General features: G+C 40.0%; 1 long non-coding RNA gene across 2 annotated transcripts in view; it reads right to left on the bottom strand.

Moving 5' to 3' along the window:
• Nucleotides 1–19,069, bottom strand: part of LOC122462601 — an 84,861-nt gene that overhangs the window by 49,921 nt on the left and 15,871 nt on the right. Inside the window, exons 2-3 of one of the 2 annotated variants that reach the window (XR_006285280.1) lie at nucleotides 13,714–13,832; nucleotides 1,283–1,387 (exon numbers count right to left, since the gene is read on the bottom strand). This is a non-coding gene — a long non-coding RNA (uncharacterized LOC122462601). Of the gene's footprint in view, nucleotides 1–130; nucleotides 1,388–13,713; nucleotides 13,833–19,069 lie in introns of those variants that run through there. The other variant, XR_006285279.1, reaches the window with a different exon arrangement.

Here is a 19,069-nt window from a genome sequence, read left to right as displayed (position 1 = left end):
TCAATGACTAGTGGCAAGATGCAAGTACTCCAAACGTCACCAAGTACTCCAAAGGTCACCATTTAAAGGTAATGTTCGAGATTTTTAAAGAAAAGTAACACAGGTGATTTATTGCACACATCTGCCATTATTGATTGATTGATATATTTATTGCATTAAAATTGATGGAAGATGTGTGGCTAAACATCCTGCATAACTCTGAAGATCTTAGTCAATATCCAGGAAAAGACATTGTTTTTATTATTATCACAATAGCACCTAAACATTCCCATTGTGCTAGACATCATCTAGTATGAACACATAGTCCCTTCTCCAAAGAGTTTACATCTTAGTCACTCTACTTATGAACTAAGCCTTATTGAAGATCAGTGTTTGAAACAACCTTATTTATTAATGTAATAAATAGTAGTAGTGGAAACAAACATGGATCTGCAAAAGGTCACACATAGCAGGTTAGTGAAAGAGCAGGGGATAGAGCCAAACTCTTAAGACACAGTCTAGTGCCCTATCCATCAAGCCACAGGCATTGTGAGGTATTTTGGATGAAACTCCGTATGTTCAGATGTTTATGTAAAACTGATCTCAAACATCTAGATCTCAAGTCTGTAACAAACATCAGGATTTCATTTTATGTCAACTTCTACACGAAAGATAGATATTTTGGGAAAGTGGGAAATGGTTTTCTCATTGGGTAATTGATAACACAAACTTTCTGAGACTAAATAATACTAAAATGTGACAATGCATTTATTACACTTGGACTTAGGATCTAAGTATTGTCTAATGTAAAAGTTGCTCTAATTACTAGTAGGTATGTTTGTTTGGCTTTGGTTCTTTTTCGCTTTTTAAACGTTGTAGAGAAAAATCAAGGACATATCAGAAAATGTACATCAGGTAATGGCAGCTTTATTACCCAGATATGCAGAAATCTTAATGGGAGTCATTTTCCACTACCTTGACCTTGTATAGTCATTCATACCTGTATGAAGTTAAGTACTAAGTGGGTGTAAAATGCTACTAAATCAGATAACTCCAGTGTAACTGGCAGTAGTTAACATTCACTTTGTCAAAGTATAAATGCCTCCAGATGTTCCAGGCAATGGAGAATCAGGTCCAGTGGCTTTTGGCCACTTCAGTAATTAGATGATTGTCAGCTATTACTCCAGTTTTTCTACTAAGCACTAAATGCATAAATAACTTCAGAATTGACAACTTTTAAACTCATACCCCCACCCCATCTTGGCTCAAATAGCTCTGATGTTGCCATGGAGCTGAGAGTTACCAGTGTAAGAGGGAACAACAAAAAAGCATCTCTGAATCAGAGGGGCATTAGGATATTTTCAGCATAGACATCTTCAGGAGCTTCTTCCTCCCTTCCCCATCTTGCCTAAAAAGAAAATAGAAGGTTGTTAAAGGGAGATCCTTCAGAGAACACTTCAATAGTCATATCTAAGGATGGCTCTTAATAATTCACTGTGATAGTTATTTCTGCTCTTTACTCGTGGCAAGCAGCCTTTCATAAAGTTGTGCACTCTCAAATTATTACATGAATAAATAAGGGTGTTTCAAACACTGATCTTCAATAAGGCTTAGTTGATAAGTAGAGTGACTAAGATGAATGATCTCAGTTAACTCCTTCAAGATAAGAAGGATCCACATTTGATTGCATTGCCAAAGCAGCGTGATTTTCTCCCACCAGAAAATGAGAAGGATTAAACAAGTATGAAACCTCTTTGTATCAAAGACTATGTAATTCCAGGTCAACACTGTAGATCACGAAGAACACTCAATAGATCAAAGTGTCTTTCTTAATCCATATTCCTTTTTGCTTATTTGATTTAAGAAGATCCACTTTCAACTTACTATATTTTCAAGGTTCATCATCATTTGGCTCCTCCTCTGTTTTTTTTTTTTTTTTGCTTTTGTTTCTTCTTTGCTGAGCTAAGGGATCAGTATCGATATAGGCTGATTTTTAATTAACAAGATGATGTTATGTATACTTCGTTAAGGAGTAGTCATGCATGACGGCCTACTGAAGTGAAAGGAAAGAATCCCATTGACCCTGTGGGTTAAATCATCCCATTTAACCCTATGGGTTAAATCATCACAGCTCTTACTCAGGCAAGCAGGGGAATACGAGGGATTAATGCTCCTCTTTACTATCCTTCTTGGGCCTATTATATTGACTCTGATTGCAGTGGGGAGAGAGAAATTGCTGGGGACGCAGGTGCCCCAACTCATTCAGTGAGTGCTTCAAAAAAATGTATCCAGCCAAGGCCCTGGACAGTGTAATTTAGTGGTCCAAGACAAATCATTTTATAGTTGACTGTTTTGGGGATTGTTTTTAAAGCAGCTATTTGAAGATGGTCCAAAATCTGTAACTGTAGAATTATTCCCCCCAGAGATGGATCAGTGTGCAGGGGAAGCAATCAAGAGACCTTGATAAATGTAATTACAGCTATAAGAGACTTAATCAAGAATGCCCTACAAGTTCACTTTGGTTTTTTTGTATTTCCTTTTGTGTGATGAACGTCACATGACATGACATAATGGGTTCCCAATATGGGATGTGACCAGCTCTGAACACAGGTATAATTAAGGACACAACTGACAGTTATTTAAAATAAATAATCCTTTGCAACACATCTTACTTTGAAAACTGAACTTGTTACTTGACAACGCTAATGAACCACCACCAAGGCTTCTCACTGAATGCACTGCAGAAGTAAGTTATACACTAAACACTTATTCATCCACTGTATTTCAACAGATGGATCTTTAAAATAAATATTTGGATTATACTTCTTGAAAAGTCCTGTGGAAAATACGAATAAAAATCAACAAATTTACTTGACATACATATTGTGACCATTTGCGAAATGTGTCAATTCCTTTTTGTTTTGTGAAACAGCATATATGACTAACCTTCAGTGTGGATTAGAATATACACCTTGTATATTTCCAGACTATTCCTGGAAAACTGAAATAGGGCCATCACAGGAGCCATCAACACCAGATAGTTCTTCCTTTGTGGGACAATGGGGTTGCTACCAGCAGAGCTACTGACTTTTAACAGCTCTCTGTCCAACAAGCCACAGGGAGTTTGGAGCATAGAAAATCTCCAGCAGAAGAACAGGAATAGGAAAGGTCCCAGAGCCTGCTTTTAAAAGCTGGGAGGCAGTCCATTGCCAAAAACACCAGACTCAACTGGAGGAGTAGGGATGGAGGGGAGGGAAGGGAGAGGTTCTCTTCCCCCCAAGAATACCTACCAAGGCCAAGAACTCTCTGGAGTGGAGAGGACTCCGAGGAGAGATTAAGTCAGGCAATTATTGTTTTGCATAGATCTGAAACTCTCCTGTGCTCTCTTCAAGTAAAGTGTGTGCATTTAAGAAGCTCCTTAGCAATGACTGAGTTCATTACTTTACCTGCCCTGTGTCCCCAGAGAGTTAAATTATAAGTCAGAGCACCCACACAGATGAATTCTAGAGGAGTGTGCATAAGCACTTGTGGAGGCTCAGAACATCTCAGCATTGGTTTTGGGGCTTAGAGCATTTGGATTGTGGAGTTCCATGTCCCAAGGAAGGATTTCAAACAGGAGAGTCTGTACCTGGGAGCATGCTCTAGATGCCAAGAGCTAAAGAGTGTCTGGACTCTAACTGGGCCTGACAGGTTTGGATGCACATAGGATCTAAAGGTTGGTCCAATTAGTAGTGACTGTCCATTATGGGGACTCAGCCAGATCTGTGATACCTATAGAATTTAATAAAGAATGATATTCTTTCTATAAGTTTTTTTTCTTAAAATATCCTATAGAATTCTATAGCAGGTATACAATTTTATGTTAAAATTATGTACTATGGTCCCTACAGAAAATTTATTTTTTATTCAATTCTGTAGGACTTTTCCATAATTAGGAGTCTTATTAACTGAAGATATAATATGTCCCAAACCCAACTCTTTTCTTTTCAAGTGATATAATTTGACACAAGAAGAAAGTTAGATCAAGTTCTTTTGAATGTAATTTTAGTCAGCTCTTAAGTATATTACTAAGATAAAAAACCATCAGAAGAAAGATTAGAAATTCAACATAGATTCACCCTGTGTTCAAAGAAACATTCTGCATATAAGAAACGTATCACAGGCAGGTAGCATAGTACCTTAGAATAGGGGTTCTCAACCTTTTTTCTTTCTGAGGTCCCCCAAACATGCTATAAAAACTCCATGCCCCACCTGTGCCACAACAACTAGTTTTCTGAATATAAAACCCAGGGCTGTCATTACGGGGTAGCAAACAGGGCAATTGCTTAGGGCCCCACGCCACAGGGGCTCCCTTGTAGCTAAGTTGCTCAGGCTTTGGCTTCAGCCCTGAGTGGCAGGGCTCAGGGACCCAGGTTTCAGCCCCATGCAGTGAGGCTTTGGCTTTCTGCCCTGGGCCCCAGCAAGTCTAATGCTAGTTCTGTTTGGCGCCCCCCCTGAAACTTGCTCGATGCCCCCTTGGGGGCCCCGAACCTATGCTTGAGAACCACTGCCTTAGAGTATATAGATTTTAAATTCTTGGTTGGTCGTACTGCATGGAGAAAATTACATGTAGAAATTTTATTTCTTTACAAAATTGTAAATTAAACATAATGTAAATACCAGGAAATAAACATAGTTGCTCCTTCAGAAATGTTCAGTGAGTAACATCTAGAAAAATTTTCCCAAGGGACTGCCAGGAAAACCAATTTCTCTCAGAGAAATCACTTTCAAAAGGTCCCAAACTCAACTGAGTGAGAAAAAAAAGACTATGTATATTTGCATAGATAGATAGTTTGAAAAGCATTGCACATTAAGTAATGTGTTTAAGCATATTGGGCCAAATTCTGCTGTCTTGTGCCAGAATTATACCAATGTAATTCTGGAGTATTTTTAGACTAACTCCACTGTAGTCACTAGAAATACTCCAGAATTAAACTTGTTTAATTCTAAAGAGCAGGAGTAGGCTCTTGACTTTTAATCTGCAGCAACATTCAGATAGAGATAGGACAAATATATGGTTCATATACCTATACTGCTATTTTCAAATTTAATACTAAAAAACCTCCCACTTGTTACTATGCCTGATCCTGTATGTGCACAATTGGCAGGAAGGGTGTCAAGACCCTTTCTAGCCTATGTAAAGGTCATACATAATTCCCAGTCCACTGTTCCTGTGAGAACTGAGAATGCTGCCCACCACATACACAACACCTCAAAGGGGTGGGGGCAAGGCAGGGCATGGCACTGCCCTATGTTTGCACTGGCTAGCAGAGTATGCTATACTCTGTAAGAGACATAATAGCGGAGATGCATCTACTGCAGAACTGGGAACACCAAGAATCATTCTACCTCCCTGAGGCACAATGCCTGTCCATAATAACCCTCATTCTGAGCAGATCCTAAATGTACAATCTAGCTTTGAATCACTTACCATCTGAATCTACACTCATTAAAACTCACCGGCAAAGCTCACATTGACAGAAATGATGAAGAATCAGGACCTTAATGAGATGCAAAAATAGTACAGGTCAAAAAAAAAAAAATTGGGGGATTTTTCTAAGTTAGATAACATCTTCAGGTTCAGCTGTATGTGGACTTTCTACGATAGCTCTTATGTTTTTATAGTTGATTTGGAAACGTATAGTAGGGATGTATTTTCAAAGGCAGTTCTGGGAGACGTAACCATATGACCATGGAAAGGCAAATAGGTCCAGATATAAAAAGCACGTCTCCCAGATACACAACCAAAGCCTTCATCAACTTTTATGCCCAAACTGAACTTTTATAAGGTCAAAAAAATTCAGATGAAATTTCTTTTTTCACTAAGGGTTTTCAGTAGGGACCAGACATGCTGAAATATTGCAAGAAGGGGTGTTCTTATGAGATTTCTGCCCCGATTTTGCAGACTCAGGAGGTCCAGAAAGTTGTAGTGAGTTCTCAGCAAAGCATCTGAACTTCTGGATGCTTATCCAAGCTGAACCCAAAGTCCAGGTCTTTTGAGATTTGTTAGTATCAGAGATATATTTCACTCCTAATGGTCTAGGAAGTGTTCCCTATGCTTTTAGAGGGCTGAACAGAACACTCAGCTGTAAATATGGAGTGGTCAAGATCTGGATCCAATTTCTGCAGTTTGAGAGCCTCTGTGATACTTGACTCTTTTATAATCCTGTTCTTGTTGCTTAATGTGATTTGCTAGGGCGCCTTTTATTGCCTTTATCCTCAGGTCAGTTTACTCTCTTAAAATAGATATAACTCTTTATAAATAAGGCAGTATAAAGTGTTTCTTCTGTGCCCACTGTGTCAACAATAAGTGTATTAATAGCTTTCTTGTTGGCTAGTTTTACATCTTCATCACACAGCAGAGGGAAAAATAATTACTCAAATAAAAGCAAAAATCAGAAGTTGTTCATTCTTTAACCACACTGGAACTTGAGTCTTCCTGATTTAAATAAATAACAAAATTCATAGCAGGATTAAGAAATGTAGAAGATTAATAGTAATCTTGGCATATACTTTGCAAGCAGAAAAGCAGTTACTTTTTAAAAGGCAATAATATCTTTTGAAATGCTTGAGCTGTCTATCAATCCTCACTATGACTGTCTGCCTTCAATTGCACCTCAGAAGGGAATACACTACGTGGATTAGTTTTGCACATACTAGACAATAAGTGTGTAGGTTTCAAATACGTACATGCATTTTTATGCTGGCTAATTCAAAGTATCATCAGAGTGAATGAAGAGGGAGGGGAGGAAGGTAAATTAATTCCTTTCTACCAGAAAGCCAAGTTTTAGTCATCTTTTCCCTGGGTGTTTGTATCTGCAAACCCGCTGAGGATTCCTGCAGAAGAAAGTCTATTAATTTTCCATGTACTTGTTGACGAAAAAGCTATCAGGATTATGGGCTGAATATTTCTTGTGTAGGGAAAGTAAGGGATGCAATTAATCTCTGTGAACTAAAATATACCTCTTTTCATTAATCTTTTATTGTAAATGAGCAAAGTAATTGAACCAGTACCACACTGTCAGAATGAATGCAATGCCAGTGGGATATGCATGAGAGAGCACATACTGATTGAGTATTAAATATCTAACGGCAATAATTTATGGTTCATTACCTCTTTTTGGAGCTTCTCAGTTGCATAGTGCTTGAATTTTAAGTTGTCCAACTTTCAGGAGAAACGGCTTTCAAATGCTGAAGACAGCAAATGCGCAAAACCCTCAGACAATCTACTTAATTTGGAGAGTTTCATACGTAGTTGAGCCAGGCTCTTTAGTCTGCCAGAAACACATTAGATATTTGCAACTTGGATTAAAGCAATTAAAGATCTAGTGATGAATATTTCAGAGATCATCATCAGCTCTAAGTTTCATTTCATCTATGAGCAGAAAGATGTGCATGAGCATGAGCTTTGTGTAGTAGATGATCAACTGGCTGTGTTATTTATATGCTCAAGGTCCAAATTTCAAAAATGGACACCTCCATAGGATGTCCAAACCCTCTGTGTAGGTGTTGATCTTAGCACTTAAATGCCTATTTCATTGCCTCCTTCATTCCAATGTACAGTAGGACATTGTGTAGAATAATTTAGCTATGAAGTGGAAATAAAGAATAATTGTTCAGAAACATTATTGTCAATGGGACTATTCACAAGCTTAAAGTGAAGCATGTGCTTAAATACTTTGCTCAAGTGGGACTCATAGCTGACCTGACCAACTGAGGGTATGTTGCAATGTCCCTGATAGTAGGAAATCCAACCAGAGTAGTGTTGCAATGGTACAAAGGCACTCAGAACTTTGCCTTCTTTAGGAGGCCTACAGCCAACCACAGAAGCTCCAAAAGTAACTGTCACTGACTGGAGGGTATTCTGAGGTGCAATATGTCTATTCCTTTTGCTGACTCAGCACTTCCTCATCATATCCTCCATCAGTGGGTCTCCAGGCAGATTCCAGCTGTGCTTCTCTGGTGAAACCTCTGGGGAAGAGTGATCACAGAAACTGGGCAAATTCGAAATGGGAGGAAAATGCCACCAAATAAGAGAGAGAATTTTACACCTACTTTATACAAGTGTAAACGACTACATATGGTGCAAGGCAATAGAGAATCAGTCCCAATAGTTCCAGTCTTTAATTGCCTCTGAGTTTCACTGTTTGTCGTTTAGATAATTATCTGCATGGATTGTTCCTGTAACACCTACAAAGCTCTTTGGACCCTTGAACTCATCTTTCCCTTGTAAATTCAGCTCATCTATTAAAATTATTAAACTGTCCTCCTAATCAGACATTGCTCATTTGGCCAGAGACAACTCTGTATTTGCTATTTATTGATTTTTGTTAACTGGGCTATGACTGTGGAGAAGAAACATTTCATTTTCAAAGTCGTCCCAGAGGACACTAGCAGGTTACAATCATTTGTACTGTAAAATCACTCCATGTTAATTGATTCTATATTTACATATTATGAATGCATATTTTAATCTGTTTTACATGAATAAGCCTGCTACAATGAAGATTTCATTTCCTTTTTTAAAACATTATAAGTACCTTGCCTTATTTGAAGAAGCAAATCTCTTTCAAATTGATTTGACCTTTGCAGGAAAAACAACAACACATTTTACCCAATATCCCTTTTTAAGCAGAAGTTTTTGTCTTCTGTGAACTTTAAGAGCCTGTCATAGGTTGGCTGGTCCTTTAAGGAAAGGCAGGCTCAACTTTGCCTGTGACCTACCAGCTAGCCCCCATCTGATGGTGATAAGGCAATTTAATGCTAACTAGGCACCCCAGCTCCAGGAAATGAGGAAGGGCTCCTTAAATAGAGCTGGGAATTCAGTCTAGAGGGAGAGACTGCAGACAAGGCAGGATTCTGTTACAGGGAGCAGCACCCACAGGGAGAAGCATGGGGGTAGGGGAAAGCCCTAAACTAGGGCCAACAAGGAGTGGGGAGATCCCTAGGGGAAGCTGTCAGAGTCTCTAACGAGGGGAAACCTGCAAAGATAAGAAGTAACAAGGGAAGAACTTTGCAGGAGCAGGTCAGGCTCCTATGGAAGAGGCCCTGAGGTAAGGTCAGTAAAAACACGTCAGTGGAGCCTGAGAAGGATGGAAGACTTCTTAGTTCAGCAGAGAAGGCCAAAGCCAGAGGCCTGAGAACCAAAGGGAGGCTGTGTTAAAGCGCAGGGTGTGAGGAAGCAGCACAAGGGGACTTAGAGGTAGGAAGTGGCCCAGGGAAACAGCAGTATGTCTAAGAAGAAGACCTAGCTGCATAATGTAGGGTCTCTGGGCCAGAATCCATGGTAAAGGGTGGGCTTTACCATGCCTCAGAAGAAAGGGCATGTAAGCCCGATGCAAGAAATACTGAACCTGAGGTGAGGCTGAAGACTGACCCCAAAGGATGATGATAGCCCAAGATGGGAACGAAAGGCTCTTATTATTTGGATATTTCTATTGAATTTTCAATTGATCTTCTCGTTACCCCAGAAGGGCACTGAACTTTATGTGACTTGGCCAGAGGGCTAAATCCTGGAAGACACAGTGAGAAGTAGGTGGCTAGCAGGAGGTAACGGAGAGAAGGACCCCCTGCAGCATCACACCCTGACACAACAGGGCAATGACAATGGTAAATATGATACAATTACAGAACCTCTTCTTTATACCAAGAGTTAGGGGATGAACCCACCCTCAAACTCAGACCCTTTCACCGCACTCTCACTAGACTGCTAAGTGACCCTATGGAAAAGTTCTGTGAATCACACCTTTCATTGGAGGCATTCAAAGCACTTTAATGAAATGGTTGCACACTCGTATCCATATTTTACAGATGGGAACACTAAGGCATAAACAGGTTAAGTTCCTTATCCAGAGTCCAGCTGCTCTAACAAGTCCATTTGACTATTCTTACAAGTATCTGAATGTTAGAGTACTTATCCATCAGTATCCTGTACTCTTACAGCATCTTTGTATCAATGTGCTTTGAATTCTATCCTGCAGAAATCTCTTCCTGCTACTATCAGACAGACCAATTCATTTTCTAATTATAAATCTATATTAATGTCTTATATTTTCTATAGTACATTAAAGATGTGAGCACTTCCATTTTGTACTGCAAAGCATATTGAGGCCTGTATTTATGGAGTGAACTGCATATGCATTAAAGTTAATAGCAGGTTTTATTCCAATGAACAGCTATTTTATATACATATGGTCAATACATTTTTAAGAAAATAAAATGTTACACACATTAATGCCTATATTAAACACTTTATTATAAATAGAAAATCATAGTCTCAAATAAAACACAACAAAATAGCTTTAAAACAATAGCCATAGTTTATATTTTGCCCCTAAAAGTCTGTCTTGTAATAGAGTAACCTCAGAAAGAGATATGGTAGCAGAGTGGATACAGAATATAATTCTGAATGATATTGAAAGGTCAGTGCAGAAATGTGCAGCTCATATTTCTGTGAAGATAACATGTGTGAACTAGTTATTTCCTCCTTTTAACATAGAATGACCTTGCCCATTGATTTAATGAGGAAATTATACATGCTGTATTTAGATTTAACAAACTCCTCAGAATTAAAGATATACCAATGGGATGGGGGTGTGGGTCGGAGCGAAGAGACAGACATGGACCTCACAATAGCAGCCTAACCACCTGGTAAAGTGAAGCCTCACTTGTGGCATGTGCTATAGGGGGCTAGGGGAGGGGAAGCTGTGAGATGGCTAATCCTACCTCAGGTGTGCTGACCTTATTAATGTTGTCTATGGTGAACACTAGACACTGCATAGATTGTTTGTTATTCTTACCCTCTTTTTATTAGTAGCAAAATATTAATAATATGCTGTCATAATACATAGAAAAATAATTAAAGCAGGAAAAGGCCACTGTTTTCTTAATTACAGTCCGACTCACTTAATTTGTGCTTGGTGTAGCCATATGGCTGGGTATTCAAAAAGTTTCACTGGTCTTAGAGCCAGTCTTAGAGAAAACATTATTAATTTGTTACTAAAAAGGACTTCAATTTCTGCAGAATTTGCAACCCCATTCAAATTAACCCTTCTGACTGCAAACATTGATATTACAGATGGATATTGAGAGAAGGGATTGCTCAGTAGTCTTATCCAGTGCTAAGTTAATTGCAGGGAAGTGGTGTTAGGGCTACTGGGTTCTCTTTCTGAATCTGCCACAGACCTCATGGATATGTCTTCACTGAAAGAAGGCGTGTTCTTAACACAGGTTAGCTAAAATGGCAGTGAAGACACAGTAACTCTTCTTTTAACTTGGGTAGCATTGGAGTGAAATCCCATAGGGGAGCTTGGGTTGAACTTGAGCAGATAACCCCATTAAAAGCAGAGTTGCTCTAGCCTCACTGCTTGGGTTAGCTAACCCAAGTTAACACTGCTCCCCCTCCTCCCCTCAAAAGCCTGCCTAAGTGACCTTGACCAAGTTACTTTGTCCTTGTTGTTTCTTTAGCTGCATACAAAGTGAAACATCACTGACTAGTAATTGGAAAATACTAACAGGGCCTTATCTGAAAGTGCAAAGTCGCATAACAAAGTGCAACGACCTGCGCTAACCTTCGCTGACTTCCAAGTGCAGATTAGGGAGTTGGATTTAAGATATAAATACCTAAGGGTATATCTCCATGCAACTGGAAGGAAGCTTCCCAGCCTAGGTAAACACTCAGGCTAGCAAGGCTCAAGCTAGCATGCTAAGAACAGCGGTGTGGATGTTGCTGCACTGGTAGAGGCTCAGACTAACCGCTCAAGTAGGACTCAGGGGATCAGTGTTCTGAGCTAGAGTGTTTAGCCTGAGCCTTCGCCAGCACTGCAACATCCACACTATTTTTGGTGTGCTAACTTGAGCCCTGCTAGTGTGAATCCGGCTCACTCCCAGATACAGTGTAGACATACCCTCAATGGCTTGAGTTCTAAATGCCTAGTCCCTCTCCCCCTATTTCCCCCCCCTAACCTCTGGGGCTACAACACAGGCAGTTAAGATAAGTGGACGTGCTCAAGATAACAGCCCTCACCTGTATTAAAGGGAGAACTGAAGAACATGTTTTGGAATTCACTTTCTTGCTGGGCTGGTTTTGGACTAAGGCCTCTTGATGGAGACTGTTTTAAAAAGCCTTTCCAGCTTGTTTGGTGGTTTGCTTTTAAGGTGTTCAAATTTTGCAAACACTCAGAGGAGGGATTAGCAGAAGTTGGGGGAGTGGTTATTGGGGAGGAGTTTGTTTTTAGAGCTTCAGAGGTTCCTTGATGGGAATCCATTATAGGGCTTTGAGGTTTTTTTGTTTGTTTTTTTTTAAATTAAGGGCCTAGAGAATTGGTTAATAGGCATGGTTATAAGTCTAAATAAATGTAGTCTGAACCCTGAGTAAAATAATAAAGAGTTTGATGACACTTTCTAGTTTTGGAAAATTTTGAGAATTAGGATGAAAGCCAAATGAGTGAATTTGTGTAGTCATCCTAGTGATCCTTCCCCCTGCTGAATTCAGAAGGAGAAACTGCTCATTATTAAGAACCTAAAACCACTGAGTGCTGTAGCCAATAAAGGGGATAATGCAATTGGAAAGAGGAGCAAAAATCTATAGGAGTATCAGCAGGACTATCAGCCTCAAGCAAACCTTTCCTACTACAGTGTAAAACGCAAGTGGCTCTGTTTATTCTACTCAATGGTTTTAATAGACTCGGTGAGTTAACAGATTGTGTTATATCTTCTAAACTACCACAGTGTGGCAGCGTTTTAGAGCATAACTTAGGACTGCACTGCTAACTTACATTTCCTTATTCGATACTTCCTTTAGCTTTACTGATGAAGTCCATTTAAAAAGAAAACCAGTGAAGTTTTGTATTTTTTCTTCTTCTTTTAAAGGATTGATAGTGTGACTAAAAGATTCCTTCCTTTGGTAACTGCCACTTATCTATCATTCACTTGAGTCATCATAAAAAGAAAAGGAGTACTTGTGGCACCTTAGACTAACAAATTTATTTGAGCATAAGCTTTCGTGAGTTATAGCTCACTTCGTCAGATGCATGCAGTAGAAAATACAGTGGGGAGATTTTATATACACAGAGAAATTGAAACAATGGGTGTTACCCTACACATTGTAACGAGAGTGATCAGGTAAGGTGAGCTATTACTAGCAAGCGGGGGTGGGGGGGGGGGGGCAATTTTTTGCAGTGATAATCAAGGTGGGCCATTTCCAGCAGTTGACAAGAACGTGTTAGGAACAGTGTGTGTGTGTGTGGGGAATAAACACGGGGAAATAGTTTTACTTTGTGTAATGACACATCCACTCCCAGTCTTTATTCAAACCTAAGTTAATTGTGTTCAGTCACTGAGTCATCATAACACTCACAAAAACAAGAGACTTGGGCATCACCACACCAAACTTCCTTTCCTGAACCACGGCCTGAGCATTTTCATGATCATTCTGCTTCATCTCTATTGATATTAACTTGACAGAAGTTTGCTTTCAAAATATTGAGGACATATGCAAGAGAGCCTTTCTAGCCTACTGCTTAGCACTGGAAGGCTACAAAATATCCCATGGGCTGAGAAGTGCAGAAACATATTGCACAGTTAGACAGTCAGCATTTATTCAGCACAGATTTCCCAACCACACAGTAGTCTGTGGTTTCAACTCTCTTGTAACCAACTCCTTATCTCATTACACAACAGCCTTGAGAATCCTACCTGCTCTGTGCAGTTGCTCTGGTGTCAGTCCATGTCTGTGATTATGATTGCATCTGCATCCTTCTATCCAAAGCATTTTACACACTATGGCTTCAATCTTGATTGAAATAAAACTCCAGCTGACATCAAGGAATGAAACACAGCAGTTGCTTAAAACTACACAATAGTTCAGGTTAGAAGACGTATACCATAGTCAGTAAAAACCGCAGGGCAACTTGAGCTACACGAAATGTAATTACTCAGATTAGGAATTGGCCAGGATACCAAGACTAGCCCTCCAATCCATTTTAAAAGTATTATGGGATCTTGAAACGACACCAAAGTTCAGGACCTCAGTTTTATACCTCATTCAAAAGATAGCTTAATATCCATGAACACTATCCTGGGGCCCTGGTATAGTGCCATCTGCTGTGTCACCAACACCACTTCCTCCTGGTCTTGTGGGTCACAGACCATGGACTGACCAAGCCTGACCCTACTTATCTTATAAAATCTGATAAGATGACGACTCAAGGCAGTATGGCATAACATTTAAGCATAGGTTTCATTTGTCCTTCATTAATAAACAATCTTAGAGTCAAATATCCATTAACATACTGTATAATAAAAACCCAACAACAGTTTCAATGGATTCCCATATGAATAGCACATTTCAAATGTTTAATATTTCACAATTCACTTACACTTAGATACTGTCTCAGCAGCATGCTTACTTTTTGAAATCTTAACAACACTTTCAATCTTTTCAAATGAAACATTTTCTTTCAAGTTACATCAGTTCCAGGCCAATTCCCTTTCTGGACTATATCCATTCTCTGGTGCATCTTTTGCCCTTTTAGCAAACAAAATCCTCGCTCTGGCTCTGTATGTATTTTACCCTCTGCAAAAACCCTTTGTGCTAAACTAAATTAACAGAATCATATGCCAGAGGCAGTCTTTCCTCTGCTGCATAAACTTTTTCTTAAATGCATACTAAGTAATTCAGAGCAACAATTACATTTCTGCTTTTAAATCATACTTTAACTCTAATATTTATACAGGCTTTGTTATCTCTAGTTTGATTTGGGAACAGAGTCTCTCTTTAGTTATAACTACTTGTGTGTACGGCTGTATTATGAAAATAATCCCCATACAATCTTTAATGTAATTTTGTTTTCTATATTACTGTTCTGTTCTTTATGCTTAGCAATACTTAGCCTGCTATGAGCAAATAAATCGGTTTTGTGGCCCATTTCAGTGACACGATATTATTTCAAAAGAATAAACTTTCAAACTATTATCATCATTAGCCAAGACAATTTTACGTATAGTCACTTAACCTCTTTTAAGACTTCAAGTTTGATTACTCATATTTGATTTCAACCACATGGTAGCCTCTGTTCCGCAGAGCAGAGAAATTTTATTGCAATAAGATGTTTTTTACATTGAGATAGCTAAGTTGATATAAAATCATAATGGATTCAAGGCACTATAGTTTTTAACTCAATGTAGATAGGTGAGGTCAACCTCAGCGGGGGAGGATGTGTGTGTGTATAAAGTTGACCTTAACTAGCTACATCATGCTAAAAACTAACTATTCCTCATCTTCATTAGGATCTCACTTTTTTTTGCAGTGAAGACAACCTGAGTCTAATCACACAACAGATACTCCTTAACTAGTCCACATGAAAGTTCCAGGTTCCAAACATGTATTTAGTACAATTAAATTGTAAGCTCTCTGGGTCAGGGACTCTGTGTTCACTTCATTCTCATCTGTAAAGTGCCTTGCACGCTATTGATGAGATAATTGTAATTAATCAAAAGCAAGTCGTTGCCAGCAATAGGTATGTTGGGGTGGGGACATACTTTGAGTCAGATTCACTAAAGCACTGTTGCAGTTTTTTTGCTGGTGTAACTAATTGAGTTCAGTGCAGTTACACTGCTGTAGAACTAGAGGAATGCAGCATCCCTATTTTTTGTTCTTACTTTTTGTTCTTGATTCATGCATTATTCCATGAGGAATCCTGCTAAGAAATGACAAAATTCTTGTTGTAAGGAATATACTGGTAACTGCCCTGCTAATTCTCCCTGCATTTGCTACCTCTACCAAGGGTATGGATTAACATGTATTATAAAGTGTTCTCCAGTGCTTGTATATTCTCAACATTCAGATGCACAAATATGTGAACTGGAAAACCAAATTGTTACACTTATATATATATATATATATATATATATATATATATATATAAAATAGTGTATGTATATGGTTTTCCAGTTCACATATTTGTGCATTTGAATGTTGGAAATGTATTTAAGTACTTTATCTCTCAATATTACAGTAAGTGTACTGGTTCCATCCACCCACTCACTAGCCTGCATGGAAAAAAACCATGGTTATTTGATGGTCAGTACTTATTCCACCAGAATAATTAGGGATCTACTTTGATTATGTGCAAAGGAACAAAAACAATTGTATTGTAGAAATCCATTCTGAATAGATGACTTTCAAGCTGCCTGTTTCATAAACAGCTGCAGAAAAGTAAAAGAAAAAGATTCCATCACTGTGATATTTTGTGTGGGTAAGCATGTTGAACAAAAAATGGGTAGTGGTGCTTTTATCCTGCACAAATATATGTATTCCTGAGGTATATAAACATACTGGTTTACTGCTGTTACTAGATCTGTTTCCTTTGAGCACTACTACCTTAAAACACCTTCTGGAGAGCATCATTGTTGATCATCAAATAGAGCAGCACATTCCAACATCAGCAGTGTAGGAGGAAAGATTAATCCTCTGAGAATACTGTATTCAAGAGGAGTGATAAAAATCATCACAAAGTAGGCAAGTTGCATTTAAAATGAAATAACATCACACACCATAGAGACTTCACCTACTGATGCCTGTATTGTAGTCTCAAAATTTGTCTCCTCCTGTATCATAGTATAGTGTTTCATTAGAATAACCCTTTTGGTACTCAATCAGAATGCAGCCAGAGATGCTCACTTGACAGAAGAACTGGTGGTGTTCTAGTGTGTAAGGGAAGGGCAGGATTCCAGGCACCCACTCAGAAGATAAGCATACGGAGCTCATAGGTGCTGGCAATCCAGGGAAGAGGTAGGGAGTCCACGGTCTTGTCAGTGTGCATGCATGCACACAGGCGCTGCATAGGGGTCACAGAGCCTATAACTCCAGCCCCTGGAATGAAATAAATCCATGAATGGTTCCATAGCTACTCCGCAGCCTGGAGAGGGGAGGAAAAAGACCAACCACTCCTTTGACACTCACTGCACATCTGCACAATGACCACGCAACCAACTCTATCTTGTGTCAGTTTATATACAGGTCTCTCAAGTATCCGTACATCTAAACAGCAGGTTATTTGCTCTTCCACAGTGAGTCAGTTGTGCACTTTGCTACACCACTTTAATAGACGGCAACTATTCTATGAGCCAGGTACCTTGCGGTGCCTCACTTCTACTGTGGGGCGCTCAATGAGTCTGCTAGGACTCCCTGATACCCTGCCCCTGTCTCCACCCAAGCACAAATTAAATTAATTTAGGGTCTGCTCTAATCTGGGCCATGTGTCATAGAATCATAGAATATCAGGGTTGGAAGGGACCTCAGGAGGTCATCTAGTCCAACCCCCTGCTCAAAGCAGGACCAATCCCCAACTAAATCATCCCAGCGAGGGCTTTGTCAAGACTGACCTTAAAAACTTCTAAGGAAGGAGATTCCACCACCTCCCTAGGTAACCCATTCCAGTGTTTCACTACCCTCCTAGTGAAAAAGTTTTTCCTAATATCCAACCTAACCTCCCCCACTGCAACTTGAGACCATTACTCCTCGTTCTGTCATCTGCTACCACTGAGAACAGTCTAGATCCATCCTCTTTGGAACCCCCTTTCAGGTAGTTGAAAGTAGCTATCAAATCCCCCCTCATTCTTCTCTTCCGCAGACTTAACAATCCCAGTTCCCTCAGCCTCTCCTCATAAGTCATGTGTTCCAGTCCCCTAATCATTTTTGTTGCCCTCTGCTGGACTCTTTCCAATTTTTCTACATCCTTGTTGTAGTGTGGGGCCCAAAACTGGACACAGTACTCCAAATGAGGCCTCACCAATGTCGAATAGAGGGGAACGATCACGTCCCTTGATCTGCTGGCAATGCCCCTACTTATACATCCCAAAATGCCATTGGCCTTCTTGGCAACAAGGGCACACTGTTGACTCATATCCAGCTTCTCGTCCACTGTAACCCCTAGGTCCTTTTCTGCAGAACTGCTGCCGAGCCATTCGGTCCCTAGTCTGTAGCGGTGCATTGGATTCTTCCATCCTAAGTGCAGGACTCTGCACTTGTCCTTGTTGACCCTCATCAGATTTCTTTTGGCCCAATCCTCTAATTTGTCTAGGGCTCTCTGTATCCTATCCCTACCCTCCAGCGTATCTACCTCTCCTCCTGGTTTAGTGTCATCTGCAAACTTGCTGAGGGTGCAATCCACAGCATCCTCCAGGTCATTTATGAAGATATTGAACAAAACTGGCCCGAGGACTGACCCTTGGGGCACTCCTCTTGATACCGGCTGCCAACTAGACATGGAGCCATTGATCACTACCCATTGAGTCTGACAATCTAGCCAACTTTCTATCCACCTTATAGTCCATTCATCCAGCTCATACTTCTTTAACTTGCTGGCAAGAATACTGTGGGAGACCGTGTCAAAAGCTTTGCTAAAGTCAAGGAACAACACGTCCACTGCTTTCCCCTTATCCACAGAGCCAGTTATCTCGTCATAGAAGGCAATTAGATTAGTCAGGAATGACTTGCCCTTGGTGAATCCATGCTGACTGTTCCTGATCACTTTCCTCTCCTCTAAGTGCTTCAGAATGGATTCCTTGAGGACATGCTCCATGATTTTTCCAGGGACTGAGGTGAGGCTGACTTGCCTGTAGTTCCCAGGATCCTCCTTCTTCCCTTTTTTAAAGATGGGCACGACATCAGCCTTTTTCCAGTCGTCCAGGACTTCCCCGGATCGCCATGAGTTTTCAAAGATAATGGCCAATGGCTCTGCAATCACATCCGCCAACTCCTTTAGCACTCTCGGATGCAACGCATCCGGCCCCATGGACCTGTGCTCGTCCAGCTTTTCTAAATAGTCCTGAACCACTTCTTTCTCCACAGAGGGCTGGTCACCTCCTCCCCAGGCTGTGCTGCCCGGTGCAGTAGTCTGGGAGCTGACCTTGTTCGTGAAGACAGAGGCAAAAAAAGCATTGAGTACATTAGCTTTTTCCACATCCTCTGTCACTAGGTTGCCTCCCTCATTCAGTAAGGGGCCCACACTTTCCTTGACTTTCTTCTTGTTGCCAGCATACCTGAAGA

Source organism: Chelonia mydas, chromosome 12 (genome assembly GCF_015237465.2).
Source record: "Chelonia mydas isolate rCheMyd1 chromosome 12, rCheMyd1.pri.v2, whole genome shotgun sequence".
In the NCBI taxonomy this organism is placed as follows: Eukaryota; Metazoa; Chordata; order Testudines; family Cheloniidae; genus Chelonia; species Chelonia mydas.
Note: the sequence above shows the minus strand (reverse complement) of the source record. Positions and strands in the feature narration are given on the sequence as shown.